The 18,219-nt window shown below is 37.1% G+C and overlaps 1 non-coding gene across 1 annotated transcript; it reads left to right on the top strand.

Annotated features, from left to right (window-relative positions):
- The first annotated feature begins 16,286 nt into the window (after nucleotides 1-16,286).
- Nucleotides 16,287-16,393, top strand: LOC139036697 (U6 spliceosomal RNA). Its single transcript, XR_011489531.1, has one exon. It is a non-coding gene; the product is annotated as a U6 spliceosomal RNA (small nuclear RNA).
- Nucleotides 16,394-18,219: the final 1,826 nt, after the last annotated feature.

The following is an 18,219-nucleotide window of genomic DNA, read 5'->3' as shown; positions in this document are numbered from 1 at the left end:
AACATGTAAAAGAAAAGTAGATAGAATGCCAGAATGTGGGTAATCCTTCAGAATAACTTGTTATAAAATCAAAGAAGGTAATTTAAGCTAACAAAAGATCAAGTGCACCAGTTCTTAGCTATAGATTCTGGGACTGCATAGAATCTCCTCATTGTTAGGGGTTCAAACAGAGGCCCCTCTGGAGAGGAAAGTGAAGGAACCAAACTTCGGAAACCCATCAGAAGCTAACACACTATTTCCTTTGGAATAAATTCTTTTCAGAATAAAATGTACACTTACTGAGGACTACTGCTTCTTTCCCTAAGGTAGAAGATTAAACATTCTGATGAGCAAAGGAGATTTCTGAACCCCTTTCCTCACGGCTTAAACCATGGCCAATACCTCTTAAAATAAAAGATCTTGTCAATTTAAATTCTAGTGTCCTGTGTTGGATTTTTATTATTTTTAGCTTTTTAAAGCCAATAGTTTCTCAAGCCAGGTTGGTGCAAAGGGTAATCACAGAATTTGAGTTGATTAACTTTACTTCGTTCTTTATCTGGGGGGGAAAACTGAAAATATGACAATTCCTGGTACTGCTGGACAAAGAATAGGATCTGGCTTTTTTTTTCCCCTCATGACTTTACAAATACTAAAATGCATACATTCACTGAGTGCTTTAAACGTCCCAGACACTGAGAAGCCCCTTCCATGTATTAACTCATTTAAACTTCATTTTTACCCTATGAGATGTGTGCTATTATTTGGTTTTCATGGCTTCCCTGGTGGTTCTTGTGGCAAAACATCTGCCTGCAATGCAGGAGACCTGGCTTTGATCCCTGGGTTGGGAAGATCCCCTGGAGAAGGAAACAGCAACCCTCTCCAGTACCCGTGCCTGGAAAATCCCATGGATGGAGAAGCCTGGTAGGCTACAGTCCATGGGGTCACAAAGAGTCAGACACAACTGAGCAAATTTACTTTACTTATTTCCTTCTGGTGGCTGATGTTAGCCTAAGTTTCTCCAGATAATCAGCTGTTAGAAGGCAAACAATTTAAAATAAAAAGAGTCCGTTGACTGTATTAAGAATATTAAAGAAAAGAGTGCTATTCCTTTAAGAAGAGTTTTTTTAAAGTATGTTCTGCAATAAATCAGTGATTTTCCAGAAATAGGATTATCTAGGCCAGCCTCCCAAAATGTCAACTGAATTTCAAAATCATTTTCTTAATGTCCACAAGGCAAGTAGCAAATAGAAGATAATATTAGATACTGCCAATTAATGAACAGTTAAAAATGTATTCATTTCTATGTAAATAATTCAACAAAAATTGGCAATTCACAGAGTTGTGAACTAGATGAATACAAACGATGAATCTCTGATTAAGATTCACAGAACTGTTTTTAATGAGTCATTTTGGGAAGTGCTTTCCGTAGAAGAGTAACTCAAAGAGAAAATAGCTGTGTATAAAATAGAACAAATACCCAATGAGGCACAAGTTGGAGAAAAGTAGGTCATGTTCTCATATTTAGCAAGAGGAAAACAGTTTAGAAACCTAAAAAGTTGTTTATATATATAATAATTTGTAAATTAATTCTTCTGATATTTTGTAGAAGACTACTTTCTTGGGGGAGTCAAAGAACTCTTGGTTCATAACCATTTTTATTCAAGAATCCTATGATTCATTACTCTCATAGGTAAAATATTTAAAATTGTGAAGTTTATATTATTTTCATTTGATGTCACAAATATGTATCTTCTCTTATAGTATTTGCTGGTCTGGTAGTTTTGCTTTATTCCACATATTTTAGAACTATCAATGAGATGGTATCCAGATGAAAACAGGAATGACTTAAGGGGTATGGGAAAGTCACTCCTTGAGGGTCATTTTGGCATACAAAGGAAAACACAGAAGGATTTGTGATAAATCTCTGAATATTTGAGGAAAAAAATATATTCTGAGTTGCTTCTGCTGTAGGATGTTAAACTGAGCTTCCAAAGTAAGGTTCCAGACAAGAATTTTTTATGGGGATCAACTGTCAGAACAATGCCTCTTAAACCCCTCAGCTACACTGATGAGGGTTTACAGTGGAGTCTTTTTGCAGAATGGAAGGATGGGGAGCACTATCTGCCAACTCCAAGTCAGCAAAGAGGAGCTGCTATAGGGAAGGCGGTCCCCTGAATTAGTGCCAGTCATCTTTCCATCTTCCAGGCTAAGGTTAAACACTGGCTACCTTTTTGATAAAAAGCACAATGAAGAAGTAATCCTAACTGGTCAGCTGGTACTCAGCTGTAAAGATAATGAATTTATCAGAGTTTTCCATAGACACGATCAAGGCCACATAAATGAGAACACGTATGGGATCATTTAAGATCCTTTCCATGAAGAACACTGCAAGAGGTGTGAAGACCTCAGCAAAACAAAGACTAAGTGACCAATCAGAACGGAGATTCATCAAAATAAAAAACTAATGAGTAAGCCCGAATGAAAAGGCTATATATTTTATAATGCCAACTATCGACATTCTAGAAAAGAAATAAGTATGAAAACAGCAAAAGAATTAGTGGTTTCCAGAGATTGGATGATAGGGAGGGATGACTAGAGCACAGCAGACTCTTAGGGCATAAAACTACTCTGCACACTATTGTCATTGCCAATATATGATCATGCATTTGTGAAACCCACAGAAGGTCCAGCCGAGTAAATCCTAACACAAATAGTGGGATAAAGTTAGTATATTAACATTCACTTATCAATTTTAACAAATATACTATACCAATCCAAGATGTTAACAGGGAAAACTGTAGGAAGGTGGAGGAGGGGATATATGGAAATCCTGTACACTCTAACTGATTTTTCTATAAGCATAAGTTGCTCAAAATCAAGTTTATCTTACTCTGCAATCCCACTCCTGGGCATATATCCAGAGCAAAACATAATCCAAAGAGATATATGCCCCCAATGTTCACTGCAGTACTGTTTACAAGAGCCAAGACACGGAAGTAACCTAAATGTCCATCAATAAAGGACCAGATAAAGAAGATGTGGTACATATAAACAATGGAATATTACTCAGTCATTAGAAAGGATGAAACAATGCCATTTGCAGCAACATGGATGCAGCTAGAAATTGTCCTACTGAGTGAAGTAAGTCAGAGAAGAGGAAATACCATATGACATCCCTGATATGGGAAATCTAAAGAAATGATACAAGTGATCTTACAAAACAGGAGACTCACAGATTTCGAGAATGATCTTATGGTTGCTGGGTGGAAGAAAGGGGAAAGCGAGTTTGGGATGGACATGTACACATGTACACACAGTGTTGTATTTAAAATGGATAACCAACAAGGACCTACTATATAGCACATCAAACTCTTCTCAATGTTATGTGGCAGCCTGGATGGGAGGAGAATCTGGGGAGAATGGATACATGTGTATGTATGGTTCAGTCCCTTTTCTGTTTACCTGAAACTATCACAATATTGTTAATAAGCTACACCTCAATACAAATTAAAAGTTAAGGGAAAAAGTCTATCTTGAAATAAAAATAAAGATATCTCTAAAAGAAAGCAGCTAGAAACTGTTTTAAAAGACAGTGCCAATCATGAAAGGGGGAGAGGGAAGAGAATGGGAGAAAAGAAAAGGGGATGAATAGTGTGTGAACTGTGAGGCTGGGTGAAATTATATGAAACATGGTTGGTATGCACCCACAGACGAATGCCTTCAGAGACCTGATCGCCACCTTGCCAATGGCAGAGAAGTCTGACACTGGCGGATAGGAAGCTTCCATGAATGGTACACCTGATCCTTAGTCAAGTCACAATTTGCCCTTAAGAATACTTTCTATACACCTCTAGCTTCAAACATTTATCAGAATTTCCCATTACCCTAACATTCACTTTCCAAAACACTGTGAATTTATAAAGTAGGATAGAAAAGCAAAACATCACTGCCCAAACTAATTCGTAAGTGAACTGATAACCTGTGAAACAGGTTAGCACTCATATCTCCCCCCATTTAATATTAGTTTACCATCTTCATTGCTCAATCTTACTGTTCGGTCCCTCACTGTCAATTAGAGTGTTGAAAACACTGTGATGAAAATATTCAAATCATTTACAAAGTTAAATGTTAAAAGTAGTTTGGAAAGCCATAGATAAATGGTGATATACCAGAGTTAAATTAAAAACTGAAGAAAGAACCCACCAAGGTAAGTTTCAGAAAAGATTAATGTTAATAACAAAGCATTAATTTAAAAAATCTTTGGGAAAATGGGTAGTGCCTGTTTCTAAAAGAGATTCTTGTACTGACTGCACTGTAGGACTCAAAGTGAAAGGATCATGTCATAACATCCTGTCATTTTGTTCGGAAAATCATAAGAAAATACCCTAAATAAGTAAGAGGAAAATACCTTTGTAAGCTCTTCTTTCATTTTTTAAGATAATGTCCTATGTCCACCTCTCCACTACCTACTATGACATTTTAATCCTTTTAATGTATGCAAAATGGACTTTTTCTGATACTATTATATTTTGATAAGATTCCCATAATCACCCCTATACTTGTGAACACCTGTCATATTAATAAATTTAGAGGAAATATGACAAGAGAACCTATTAATAAGCATCTTCTGCTGGTTTCTCCCCACCTTTAAGTCTAGAGTACCTTCATACTTAAAAACAGTTCATTAGTAAGCTATGGCAAACAGTGACTGCAGCTATAAAATCAGAGGATGACTGCTTCCTGGCAGGAAAGCAACGACAAACCTAGACAGTGTGTTGAAAAGCAGAGACATTACTCTGCCAACAAAGGTCTGTATAGTCAAGGCTATGGTCTTCCCAGTGGTCACATACAATTATGACAGCTGGACCTTAAAGAAGGCAGAATGCCAAAGAATTAATGCCTTTGAACTGTGGTGCTGGAGAAGACTCCTGAAAGTCCCTTGGACAGCAAGTTCAAACCAGTCAATCTTAATGGAGATCAATCCTGAATATTCACTGGAAAGACTGATGCTGAAACTCCAGTATTTTGGTCAGACAACTCATTGGGGAAGTCCCTGATGCTGGGATAGATTGAGGGCAGAAGGAGAAGAGGGCATCAGAGGATGAGCTGGCTAGACAACATCACCAATTCAATGAACATGAACTTGGGCAAACTCCAGGTGATGGTGAGGGGCAGGAAGGCCTGGCATGCTGCAATCCATGGGATCACAGAGTTGGACATGATGGGGCAACTTAACAACAACTATAATGTAGTATTTTAACATAATTTCTCACTGTTTGATCCTCATCTCTATTTCTAGTGCTGTGTCTGTCACTATTATGGGCACTGAAAAAAAGAGTGGAAAACAGCATCCATGCCTGAGACATGCATTCTGGTTGGAGATCTTTTATGATTGTAAATCACAAAAATGTACTCATAGAGAATAATCATTTCATTCTTTAATTATTCACAATTTAGTGAAATGGGTGAGGGCTGCAGAAGAAAAAAATTTAAAGGACATTATCAAAAAGGCAGAAACTTAATATTCCCTGATAGCTAAGTTGGTAAAGAATCTGCCTGCAATGCAGGAGACCCCGGTTCGATTCCTGGGTCAGGACAATCCCCTGGAGAAGGGATAGGCTACCCACTCCAGTATTCTTGGGCTTCCCTTGTGGCTCAGCTGGTAAAGAATCCACCTGCAATGCGGGAGACCTGGGTGCAATCCCTGGGTTGGGAAGATTCCCTGGAGAATGGAAAGGCTACCCACTCCAGTATTCTGGCCTGCAGAATTCCATGGACTGCATAGTCCCTGGGGTCACAGAGTTGGACACAACTGAGCAACTTTCACTTCACTTAGAGGTGTTTTAAATGGCCAGAAAACTATGGAAACAACCTCAGTGTTCATCAACAGATGAAGGGATAACAAGATGCAGTGTAAATATACAATGAAACATCATTCAGCTATGAGAAAGAAGGAGATCTTGAAATTTGCAACAATTTGCACTGAACCTTAAAGCATTATGCTAAGTGAAGCAAGTCAGAACCAGAAAGGCAAATATTACACGGCATTACTTATGTGGAATAAATAAAACATCAAACTCACAGAAACAGTAGAAAAGTGTCTGCTAAGGGTTGGGGGAAATAAGAAAATATTGGCAAAAGGATATAACCTTCAGTTATAAGATCTGAGGATCTAACAAACAACATGGTAACTATAGCTGATAACACTACTGTGTAATACTATTGTATAACTGAAATTTGCTAAGAGGAAAACTGAAATGCTCTCACACACCAAAAGATAAATCTCTGAGGCAAATATGTGATAATTAACTTGGGGGGAATCCTTTCAATGTATATGATAATGGACACTTTAAGTATCTTTACAATTTTGTTAATTATATCACAATAAAGCTGGCAGTGGGGAGGAAAAAAGAGAAAAAGAGAGATTTGTGTGCTCAACCATTTAAAAAGAGAAAAAAGTCATATTCGTAAAACAGAGGTCATAGAGATACATAAAAAATAGCCAGAAAAAAGAAAATCCAACAAACTTAACTATAAAAAAATAAGAGTGAACAGTGGTAGTTTTTTAAGTGATGGGACTCGACAGGAATGGTACTTTAATAGGAAGCAAGGGATGCAAAGTTAGAGAGGGCAAATATATAGTAAATTGAGAGGTATTACTTCTTTGCTAATCACTAGTCTAAAATACTATTACAAAATAAGTTTTTAAAATTATCAACACATAAGAATCTGTTTAAAGAAGTAAAATTAATGCTTCTCTGTACCTGAAATAGTTAACTTACTTCTGTGTTTCTTATACTTTTGAGCACAGGATCTTTTTGAACCTTAATTTTTAAATTACAAAATTATGTAGAAAAATATTTTCTTTACAAAATGAATACCGTTTACACCATTGTTATCTCTACTTAATCTCAGAATTTTAATTTTATATTTTTCTCTGTTCTAAATGACAAAAACCTTTTATCTCCTTGTTCTCTAGTCTCTACAACTTCCATCTTGTAGGTACTCACTTGCCAGAAGATTATCACCTTCTCATTTCTACTCCTTTGTCCTTCCACAGTCCAATACAAATCGGAAAGGAGAGGGAGGAAGGCAACATTGGATTTATCTATGATAAGTTTAAATTTTTATTGGGTTTCTCAATTTCCTCCCAGAACAAACCCTTGAAAAAAGAGTTAAAATTTTTTTAAAATTAATTAAAACAAGCAAATAAAAAACACTCCTCTTTCCTACTACGCTTTCCTACTTCTTGGCAGAATGTGGTTTAAAACATAGGTACAATAGTGTAACTGTTTTTACAGCTCCCTAAATACTTGAGGGCTTCCCAGGTGGTGCTACTGGTAAAGAACCCACTTGCCAATGCAGAAGACTTAAAAGACATGGGTTCAAGCCCTGGGTTGGGAAGATCCTCTAGAGGAGATCACAGCAACCCACTCCAGCATTCTTGCCTGGAGAATACCATGGACAGAGAAGCCTGGTGGGCTATAGTCCATGGGTAGCACAGAGTTGGACATGACAGAAATGACTTCGCACACATGCAGACACTCATAGTTGCTATAAATGTCTTTACATGGCACTACTCTGGCAAGATGTCTTATAAAGTATTTCTAAAAGATTCTTTATTTCTTGGCGAGAATAAAGCCTTTTATAAAGTCTTTTGCATTTGTCTTATTTAACTGAAGGGGGTTTCATAATTATTGTGCCACAGTTATAAGTAGAGCCTAGAAATAAATTTCCTTTCTAAGCACTAAAGCCAGCTCCAGTAAATGATTCATTTTATACTTTCCCCTGCTTTGTTTGAAAAGGTCTTGGTCAGTGTAAAATAATGTATGTCGAAAAGGAGATCTGTGAATATTCAATATATCCCAGAGATGGCGCTGCACTATTGCGCGCCCAGCACATACTGGGTGTTCTGTGAGCCTTGAGTGACTCAATGTGAGCCTGCAATCCTGCAGCTGGTCCATCACAAGGATGAAAGCTTTAATAATGGCTCATTCAGAATTCATTTTTAGCTCAAAACCCACCTCTTTTCATTTTACATGGGTCTCTTATCTAACGTTCTGAAAAACCAGTAAAACGTGGACTTGCATATTTGGAGAATAAAACTTTTCTATTTTGCTAACCTTTTATTAAAAACTTTCTGGGTTAGGGTTTGACGTGGTGACTCATTTGCTGAGTCACCTGCTACCTTAAAGTAGCAGATCTTTGAAAGAAGCATGTCCTTTTATTTTTCCCACATTAATAGATCCTTCAAAGTCTCAACATTTGTTCAAACTGCCACTGGGGAAGTCATAAATTGCTTTTTCCTATAGTCAAAAATTTGCTTTTATTATAGGATCTGTTTTTTGTTTAGATCTTAGCAAGACAAGATGCGGTATTTCTGAGGCTGTTTCCACAGCCAACGGTTGGGTTGATTGATTATTCTATAGAAAAACTGAGAAGTAAACACTTATAGAACGGACAAATCATGTGACATTGAGGTTTTTTTAAGTTATCAAAAAATAATTCAAGTGTGGGATACAACCCAATTTTGTTCCTTGACATTAATTTTTAATGTTTCCAAATTAAAGTTAAGACAAGCTGTTATGCAAATGCTACTGTCACTGAAAAAAAAATTTCTCATATATAAAAATGTTGTAGAGGCCCACTACCAGAGATTTTCTTAGAGAATGCATCAGCTAGGAGGAAATAACTGTGAGGTTTTTTATTCATTCTCTTGGTAAAACAAGGGTAAACATTTGTAACAATTGGTAAGAGTTATAGAATTGCAATTTCATTTTGCATACTTTACTCTTTGCCAGCTCCTGTTTTAATCATTTGAGCTATGAGCAACATTGTCTGAAATATAATAAAGCATTTATAGGAATTACAAGAATGTAAAATTCAAGTTGTTTTAAAGAGGAGTTGCGATTCAGAAACTTGTGTAAGATTACACCACTGCTGAGCAGCAAAAGCAATCCTCAGTCAGTCTTACCACTAAACTGAAAGCTTCCCACATCAACTTTTTGGTGTCCTCTGAGGAAAACCTTCTTTGACTATCATGTGCTGGTTCACAGATCTGTCATCATTAAAAGAATCTTCTAACAAGTTTGGGAGCAAGTGATCTAATATACTCAGTGAAAGATGTACATGTCATGTCAGTGCCTTATTAAGATCTGTAAACATTGTGTTTAAGTACGTATGTAGAATGGTCCAAACTACTGCCTTTCACAAGAATATGGCTATTTAAAGAGAAACCCTATAAATCCTCCTGATATGTTGTCAAAAATATTACTTATGTGGCTTTCATACACACACACATCTTTACATATATTTATATAACCATACACACATAAATCAGTCTTAGAGAAGTTACTTTCTTCCATAAACCAAAAAGATATGAATCTAGCAGGAGAAAGCAAGAGGTGAGAATTTAGCACAAAGTAGTCTGAAATGCACTGCAGCTGGACAAAAAAAGCAGGGTGGTGGGTTGGGGGGACAGGGTGGAGAACTAACTAATAGCTAGTATTTATTGATAATTCAAATGTGCTAGGCAATATTCTAAGCACTTGATATACACTAAGTCATTCAACCCTTAGAGCATGACTTTGAGGAATGTATAAATATGTCATTTCACAAACTCAGCCTTATAGGAGGACAGCTGAGGATAGCCATTTATTCAAAAATCACATGGCTAGGAAATGGTGAAGCCAAGATCTGTATACAGTCAGTCTGGCTCCAGAAAACACATTTTTCACGATTAATGGGCTAGTTTTGTTTTAATTGAATGCAACATCCTCTCAACATGTGTCAGTATCAAATCTCAAGTGCTTGTGATTGAAAGTACTCTCATGGTGACAATGATTTCTGCTAACACGAATACTGTTTTGTGATAAACCAACAACACTGATTACAAGTTAATGACCATGTAATTTTAAAACAGTCAAATCCAATTCTGGATTCTTGAACTTTTACTAGAAGACAATCTAGTTTCAGTCATGCCTTAAATATATTATGATATATTAACCACAAGGTTTAAAATATTTAGAGATGCCCCATACTCCTATACTTAATATCTAATTCTGAGTCACCTAATTAAGTACTTAAATCCCACTATTTCAGCCTGATATTCACAGGCGCAGTATCAAACATATGGGGGACAAAACAGCAAATGGGAGGAATTTATTTCATGATATATTTTACAACCAATTTCAGAAACAAACATGGGTGAACTACCATCTACCCTTTATTTAATGACCCAAACCTTCCTTCAAATACTCCCAATGATTCAAAAGTCACTATCCATTAAACAGATGAAAATTCCTGTGAAACTATGCAGTGTGTTTTTTGTCTCTAGGAGTAGCTTTCATTGTTACTTAACTATTTTCACATCATGTCTGTCACATGGTTGGTTAAATTAAGGGCATCACTTCTTACCCACTACAAAAAGTATTTTACCTTAAATCATGGTGGTTGAAGAGAAATTTAATGAAAAGGAGTTTGAAGAGTGGATGAAATTCTAAACCTTATAGAAACTCAAGTGCTTCTAAAGAAAATGGAGTGGTTATTTAATTCATTGCTTTATACCAAAATGTACCGATTTCAATAACAAGTGGTAACACAATCATTTGCCTTATAAATCATTTAAGTTAACAAGTTTAACATCCTCTTTAATTATAAAGATAGCCTAGACTAAAAATAAAAAATGATTTAACTCATTCACAGTTTGATTCCTTTCAAACAGAGTGCCAATTATGTTATTTATTAAACAATTACTATTCTATCTATAAAAATTATCAGATAAGTGGGATCTTTATTGGCAAATGAATTTTTATACATATATAGTATCACGTGAGTGTGCATGCTAAATTGCTTCAGTCGTGTCCAACTCTTTGCGACCCCATGGACTGTAGCCTGCCAGGCTCCTCTGTCCATAGAACTTTCCAGGCAAGAATACTGGAGTGGGTTGCCATTCCCTTTTCCAATATAGTATCACATGGATTACAAATGAATAAACTATTTTTAGTACATAGTTCAGTAAGTGCCTATAAGGCTATTTAAGAAAAATGGTATGTAAATTTGACAAACATGATGTTGCTCAGAACTACTAGAGTTTACCAGAATTTGAAAATTCAAGTACCTACAGCAGCACATAATAAAATATTCAATACATCAAGCACTGAAATTAATGTTATAAAATGAGCACTGTTAAAAATAATTAAATAATTGAAATTAAAAAGCTGGTTCAATTCCTTAAGAATTGTGCTTTAATTCAACAAAAGTTACAATCTAGAAAATGTTGAAAAAAATTGAGAATTTTAAGAAAGATTGCCATATCCTACTAAAGAAGGAAAGAATGATAAACAGTAATTCCTGTGGCTTTATCCAGGTAAATGTTCTCTCAAATATTCTTTGACATTTTCAAACTACAGTTTTACATCTCTAAACTAAAATAATTTAGGTAAATTATTTAAAACTATTATTTCCTATTCCTCTATTAAATAAGACTAATATTATATCAAGTTAAGCTATTCTCACATAAATCTGCCCCCCAAAAATCCAAACCTTTAAAAAAAAAAAAAAAAGGCAATGTCACAGAATCTTAACTTTCCTGGACTTCTTTTTATCATAAAGATGTGCGGCAAGGTTTATCTTCCAGTCCAAGTCCTAGTAATCGATGTAGAATCTCAATCTAAGATTCAGTTATAAAATGAGGGAGAAGGACCTGTGAGTACACTGTCAATTCAAAATTACATTCCAAGCTTGTTTTAAACACTTGCTTTCAGAAGACAAGACAGAAAAGAAATAAGTTTTAAAATATACAATCCTATATTTATAACAACATTTTCACTAAAACTATAATATTTACTGCTCTTCATAACTTGGGTTAGTTTCTAAAAACAGTAGTTTATTCCATGAAATGATAATGATACTGTTCATCCCAATATGGACACATAGTTAAAAATATCAAAAGATTCTTTCAAGTTCAGATGGATTTGCACTGATCCTCTGCCTCCCACACTTCAAAATTTTTTAATCTCTAATTTAAGAGCTATGAAGCTGTGGAAGGAAAATGAACAAGGAGTTGCACAAAGTTATTTTGTCAGCTCCTAGTGATTACATATTTATGGGGAAATAAGTGTCCTTGGAACCATGTTTAAAAAGGCAAGAGACTAGAGACAAGATCAAAGAGCTAGGTACTTTTATTTCCTTTAAAGAACAGAAAAATGCACCATGGGTATTCTTTTATACACATATATATTTTATAGCTCAATTTGTGTGGTTGAACAAGTCACAGTGAGCTGGATGCCTTCTCTTTTGGATGCTTTAATTGAGATTATTTTCCCTGGTATGCAGACACTTACTCGTGTAATTTTACTAAAAGTTAACAAAAAGGCCAAAACCAAATCAAGCCTTTATGTTTATGAGAATATCAAAATCCATCTGCATATAGTTAGTGCCTTCCTAACCATATGTCACTCCTCTGGAGTTTAGTTTATGTCTTTAATTTCATAATAGATGGGTTTATTTTTCACAAACAACTAGAACATATAAACTCAAAAAAAGCAAAAGTGATACTACTCCTTGGTCACCATTTAAACCCCTTCCCAGTGTTTGAAGCCAAAGTGGTGGTTCTGAGATTTCAAATGTTTACATATTATCCACAGCCACAAGTGCCTTTGATGTGGTATTATCTGAAATAATTCCCTGGCACTTGGGTTTAGACATCTATGCAATCTGACTCTAAGTATTACCTTTGCCTTCAACAATCGGACTCCATTTTCAACTTCACCAGAATCTTTATTTTTCCCCTAAAACTATTTTATATAAATGGTCCAGAGCAGCCCTGGTTTGTGCCCCTATTTTTACAGATATATATTCAGTTGTATATTTAAGAAGATGTTTTACTGTGTTTACTTTTAAAGGCATCGGAAAAAAACTGGTTAGGCAAGTTGATGCTTCCTTCCTCACATCTGGGAGTAGTAGCCAGAATCAAGGCATCAGACAATTTTGTGCCTTTGGTCACCACTTCCTTCAGCCCAGGCTCAAAATCTGTTGATTTCTGTTGCCTCAGCCAAGTCATTCTGATAATTCACCTAAACAGATAAATTAGCACCTAAGCCTGATACTGAACCATCAGGCTTCCCTGATAGCTCAGGTGGTAAAGAATCCACCTGCAATGCAGGGGACCACAGTTCGATTCCTGGGTCAGGCAGATCCCCTGGAGAAGGGATAGGCTACCCACTCCAGTATTCTTGGGCTTCCCTTGTGGCTCAGCTGGTAAAGAATCCGCCTGCAATGCCAAAGACCTGGGTTCAATCCCTGGGTTGGGAAGATCCCCTGGAGAAGGAAAAGGCTACCCACTCTAGTATTCTGGCCTGGAGAATTCCATAGACTGTACAGTCCATGGGGTTGCAAAGAGTCGGACATGACTGAAAGACTTTCACTTTCACTTTCTACATTGTGTCAGGCACTGTGTTAGTAAGATTTGTTTCTCACAATAAGATTTGAGATAGGTACCAATATTGTGCTCATGTACTGCTATAGAAACCAAAGCTTTGGACAAATTAAGCTCATTGGCCAAGATCCCACAGCTGAGCCAAAGACAAAGGAATTATAGAATAATCATTTCTTTAAAGAAGTTAGACACCCTAGTAAACATAAAATACTTTCTCCCACTGTCTTTCAAGCTTCTTCTCTGGGATAATTCTTTTCCTGTTCCTAGATTAAATCTTAAGAAGTATCCACAGTTTTCCAATTCCCTTTAATCAAAAGGATCATCCCATTTCACTAGTTAAAATGTCCACCTAATGTAACTATCAAAATTTCACACTTCATGAAGGTGAAATCTCTGGCTCTTCCCATCTTGAGCCCATTTCAGGCAAATAAGCCTGTAGCAGTGACCAGCTTAGGTGCTTTCTTCTCTTGAGTCCTTCCCCCTTGACTAGACTGTCACTCCTTAGGGGTCGCAAGGAGGAAGGGGCAGGTGCCAGTGTCATATGAGGCTGAGTCTTCTGGGCGACAGAGGACAAATCCTGACTGGGGTGAGAAGGAACGCATCTGTCCATTTCTCCAAGGACACCCAACTGAACACTCAACTTGCTCTAACATGAAATATTCCTCTCTGCTGGTGGCTTCTATTCACTTCTAGAGGTCCACCTGGTTAGAAAAACTTTCTAAATGATTTCAGGCCAACTTCTTCCCAAGAACCAGTCAAGTGTATATATACAGCCTTCTGCCACGACAGCTGTCACTGCCAGTGAAGTTACTCAGTCGTGTCTGACTCTTTGCAATCCCATGGACTGTAGCCTACCAGGCTCCTCCATCCAGGGAATTTCCCAGCCAAGAGTACTGGAGTGGGTTGCCATTTCCTTCTCCAGGGCATCTTCCTGACCCGGGGATTGAACCCAGGTCTCCTGCACTGCAGGCAGACACTTTACCATCTGAGCTACCAGGGAAGATGTCACTGCAGTTTACTCCTAATACAGCTTCCTAACTCTGCTCAGGCAGGGACATTTGTCTCATCTTCTTAAATACATGTAAGTATGAATCTCCAAAATGCCAAGAAACATCACCAAACTCTATGAACGGATACTGTGAACTTTCTCCAACTTAATTTCAGATGATGCGAAAACATTCCCTTCTCCAAAAAATCTTTCATTCCATTCCTCCATAGAAAATGGGTGAAGCACCATCAGTTTGACCCAAACAAGTCTCTCCACAGATCTCAACATTCTCATTAAACCTCTAGCTACCCTTAATTTATCTTCCTAGTAACTGATAAACTCAGTTGAAAACTACACTTTCATTGTTTTGTTTCCAAGTCTTAACGTGAGTGGTGCAGATCTGACTTGAAATGTGCCCAACACAGTGGCACAATTCTTGTATTCCTTAGTTCAAATTCCCCAACGTTAACACATGTTATATCTTAAAGATTAAAGACATAAAGGAGAATTTATTCAAATATAACCTTGGAAATATCTGATGAACAGGTTTATAGAATCTCATCTGCATAGATTATTCGTCCCACCGAAGGAATTCCAAGTAACACCTCATCAATGGCTAAGATCTTTTTTGACTCAAATTATTAATATCTACCAGGAAATGCAGTACCAAATCCCCAAACCTTCAAAATATCAAAAAATATATATATGGATATATATATTCATGATCTAATTAGACAGCAAATTTAATATTATACTCACCTTCACATATATTAACATGTATACATTCAATACTATAGCAATCCATATAAATAAAATAAGACTAATTTATAAACATGCATATCAATCATAAAAAAGCTCATATACTCAATATAAAAATGCATTGCAGATGATGATTCAAGGTAAATTTTAGTAAAAATAGTGCACATCTTAAGGCCAAGATGGGGCTCAAATGAGCCAAATTTACACAGGACCTCATTCAGGAGGTTGGAGATACAAGTGAACCAAGTTAGAAATTAAAGTTTTAATTAACTTATAAAGATATTTTTATGTAGCCCAGAAAGACCTCGAGAGTATTCATTCTTGAATGTCTAGGCCCACACACAGTAGCTTTAACATGTATGCACCACACTCACGTTTAGACATATTTCAAATTAACAACAACATTTCAAATACAACTCTAAGGTAAATGATTCACCACTCAACCAATTTAAACCTATGTTGTTACTACTTTTGCTTACGAAATAATTGTGACTAAAGAAAAATCTTTGGCAGAATAGTCAAACACTCAACAGTTTATAAAGTTAGACAACTTACCCAGTGTTTGGTCTACGAGGATTCAAGGATCTCCTGTTGGGGAGGGAAGGGGAAAAGATCATGATGAGAAGCACCTGGGAAGCATCAGCCCCCACTTCACCTGGTCCACCTCAGGCTGTTAGGAGTGAGGAAGATGATTATTCATGTTACAGCCTGAAAAATAGTTACATATTCCCACTAATCAAACCACTGACTATCTTTTAAGGTTGAAGAAACTGCCCCCAAACTGTTAAGTTACTGGTCTCAGACTACACAATTAGTAAGCAAAACTCCAACAAAAATTTTCAGCCTCCTTTTATTCTACTAAACATGAAACTGAAGTTTTTTCAATATAGCTTAGCTTACAGATTTGGCATTAGCTTATTTCAATAATGGAACAGTAAGTGTCTTTATGCTCCCTACTCTGCTCCCCACCCCCCCCCACCCCCCCACCCGCCGCCCATGCAAATTCTCCTTTCAAATAGGTTACATTCACAGAACTCTTCCTAAGCATCTCTCAGTAAGATATGCACAGTGCCAGGGAGGGTTTAAAAACAATCAGCAAAATTAACTTTAAACTTTATTTTTGTGCTCGCTTCAGCAGCACATATACTAAAACCGGAACGATACAGAGAAGATTAGCATGGCCCCTGCGCAAGGATGACACACAAATTTGTGAAGCGTTCCATATTTTTAAAAATTAAAAAAAAAAAACTTTATTTTCATATAACATCGACAGTAACTCTAGATGCAGGTAAGAGACGATGGGAATTTATTTTTAAATTTTTTGAAACAACTTTACCATTTGTTACCAAGTCCTAGTTTCAGCTGAACAGGACCATTCCATTAAACTAGGTTCACTTGTCTAATTAGACCCCTCTGTATTTTACCCTCAATAAGGTCTTCATCAACCCTGAATGCTCTAGTGGGTTTCCCTACTTTCTTCAATTTAAGTCTGAATTTGGCAATAATTCAAGGGATCAGATCAAGGGATTAGATCTGATAGAGTGCCTGAAGAACTATAGACAGAGGTTCATGACATTGTACAGGAGACAGAGATCAAGACCATCCCCAAGAAAAAAAAAATGCAAAAAAGCACAATGGCTCTCTGAGGAGGCCTTACAAATAGCTGTGAAAAGAAGAGAAGCTAAAAGCAAAGGAGAAAAGGAAAGATATATCCATTTGAATGCAGAGTTCCAAAGAATAGTAAGGAGAGATAAGAAAGCTGTCCTCAGTGATCAGTGCAAAGAAATAGAGGAAAACCATAGAATGGAAAAGACTAGAGATATCTTCCAGAATATTAGAGATAACCAGGGAACATTTCATGCAAAGATGGCCACAATAAAGGACATAAATGGTATGAACCTAACAGAAGCAGAAGATAATAAGAAGAGGTGGCAAGAAAACACAGAAAGTGAAAGTAAAGTCACTCAGTTGTGTCTTGACTCTTTGCAATCCCATAGACTGTAGCCTACCAGGCTCTTCAGTACATGGGATTTTCCAGGCAAGAGTACTGGAGTGGGTTGCCATTTCCTTCTCCAGGGGATCTTCCCAACCCAGGGATGAAACCCAGGTCTCCTGCATGGCAGGCAGACGCTTTACCATCTGAGTCACCAGGGAAGCCCAGAGTACACAGAAGAACTATACAAAAAATATCTTTATGACCCAGATAATCACCTAGAGCCAGACTTCCTGGGATGCAAATCAAGTGGGCCTTAGGAAGCATCACTATGAACAAAGCTAGTGGAGATGATGGAATTCCAGTTTAGCGATTTTAAATCCTAAAAGATGATGCTGTGAAAGTGCTGCCTCAAAATGCCAGCAAATTTGGAAAACTCAGCAGTGGCCACAGGACTGGAAAAGGTCAGTTTTCATTCTAATCCAAAAGAAAGGCAATGCCAAAGAATGCTCAAACTACCGCACAATTGCGCTCATCTCACGGGGGAGCCTGGTGAGCTGCCGTCTATGGGGTCGCACAGAGTCTGACGCAACTGAAACGACTTAGCAGCAGCAGCAGCAGCAGACACGCTAGTAAAGTAATGCTCAAAATTCTCCAAGCCAGGCTTCAACATTACGTGAACCGTGAACTTCCAGATGTCCAAGCTGGATTTAGAAAAGGCAAAGGAACCAGAGAACAAATTGCCAACATCTGCTGGATCCTCAGAAAAGAAAGGAAGTTCCAGAAAAACATCTACTTCTGCTTTATTGACTATGCCAAAGCCTTCGACTATGTGGATCACAATAAACTGTGGAAAATTCTTAAAGAGATGGGAATACCAGACCATCTGACCTGCCTCTTGAGAAATCTGTATGCAGGTCAGGAATCAACAGTTAGAATTGGACATGGAACAATAGACTGGTCCCAACTGGGAAAGGAGTACATTAAGGCTGTATATTGTCACCCTACTTATTTAACTTATATGCAGAGTGCATCATGAGAAACACTGGGCTGGATGAAGCACAAGCTGGAATCAAGACTGCCTGAGTTTTCAGAGTCTAACTTCAGGTCATATTGGTTCAA

This window comes from Odocoileus virginianus, chromosome 1 (assembly GCF_023699985.2).
Source record: "Odocoileus virginianus isolate 20LAN1187 ecotype Illinois chromosome 1, Ovbor_1.2, whole genome shotgun sequence".
NCBI classification, from domain to species: domain Eukaryota; kingdom Metazoa; phylum Chordata; class Mammalia; order Artiodactyla; family Cervidae; genus Odocoileus; species Odocoileus virginianus.
This window is presented reverse-complemented; position numbering and strand designations above follow the sequence as displayed.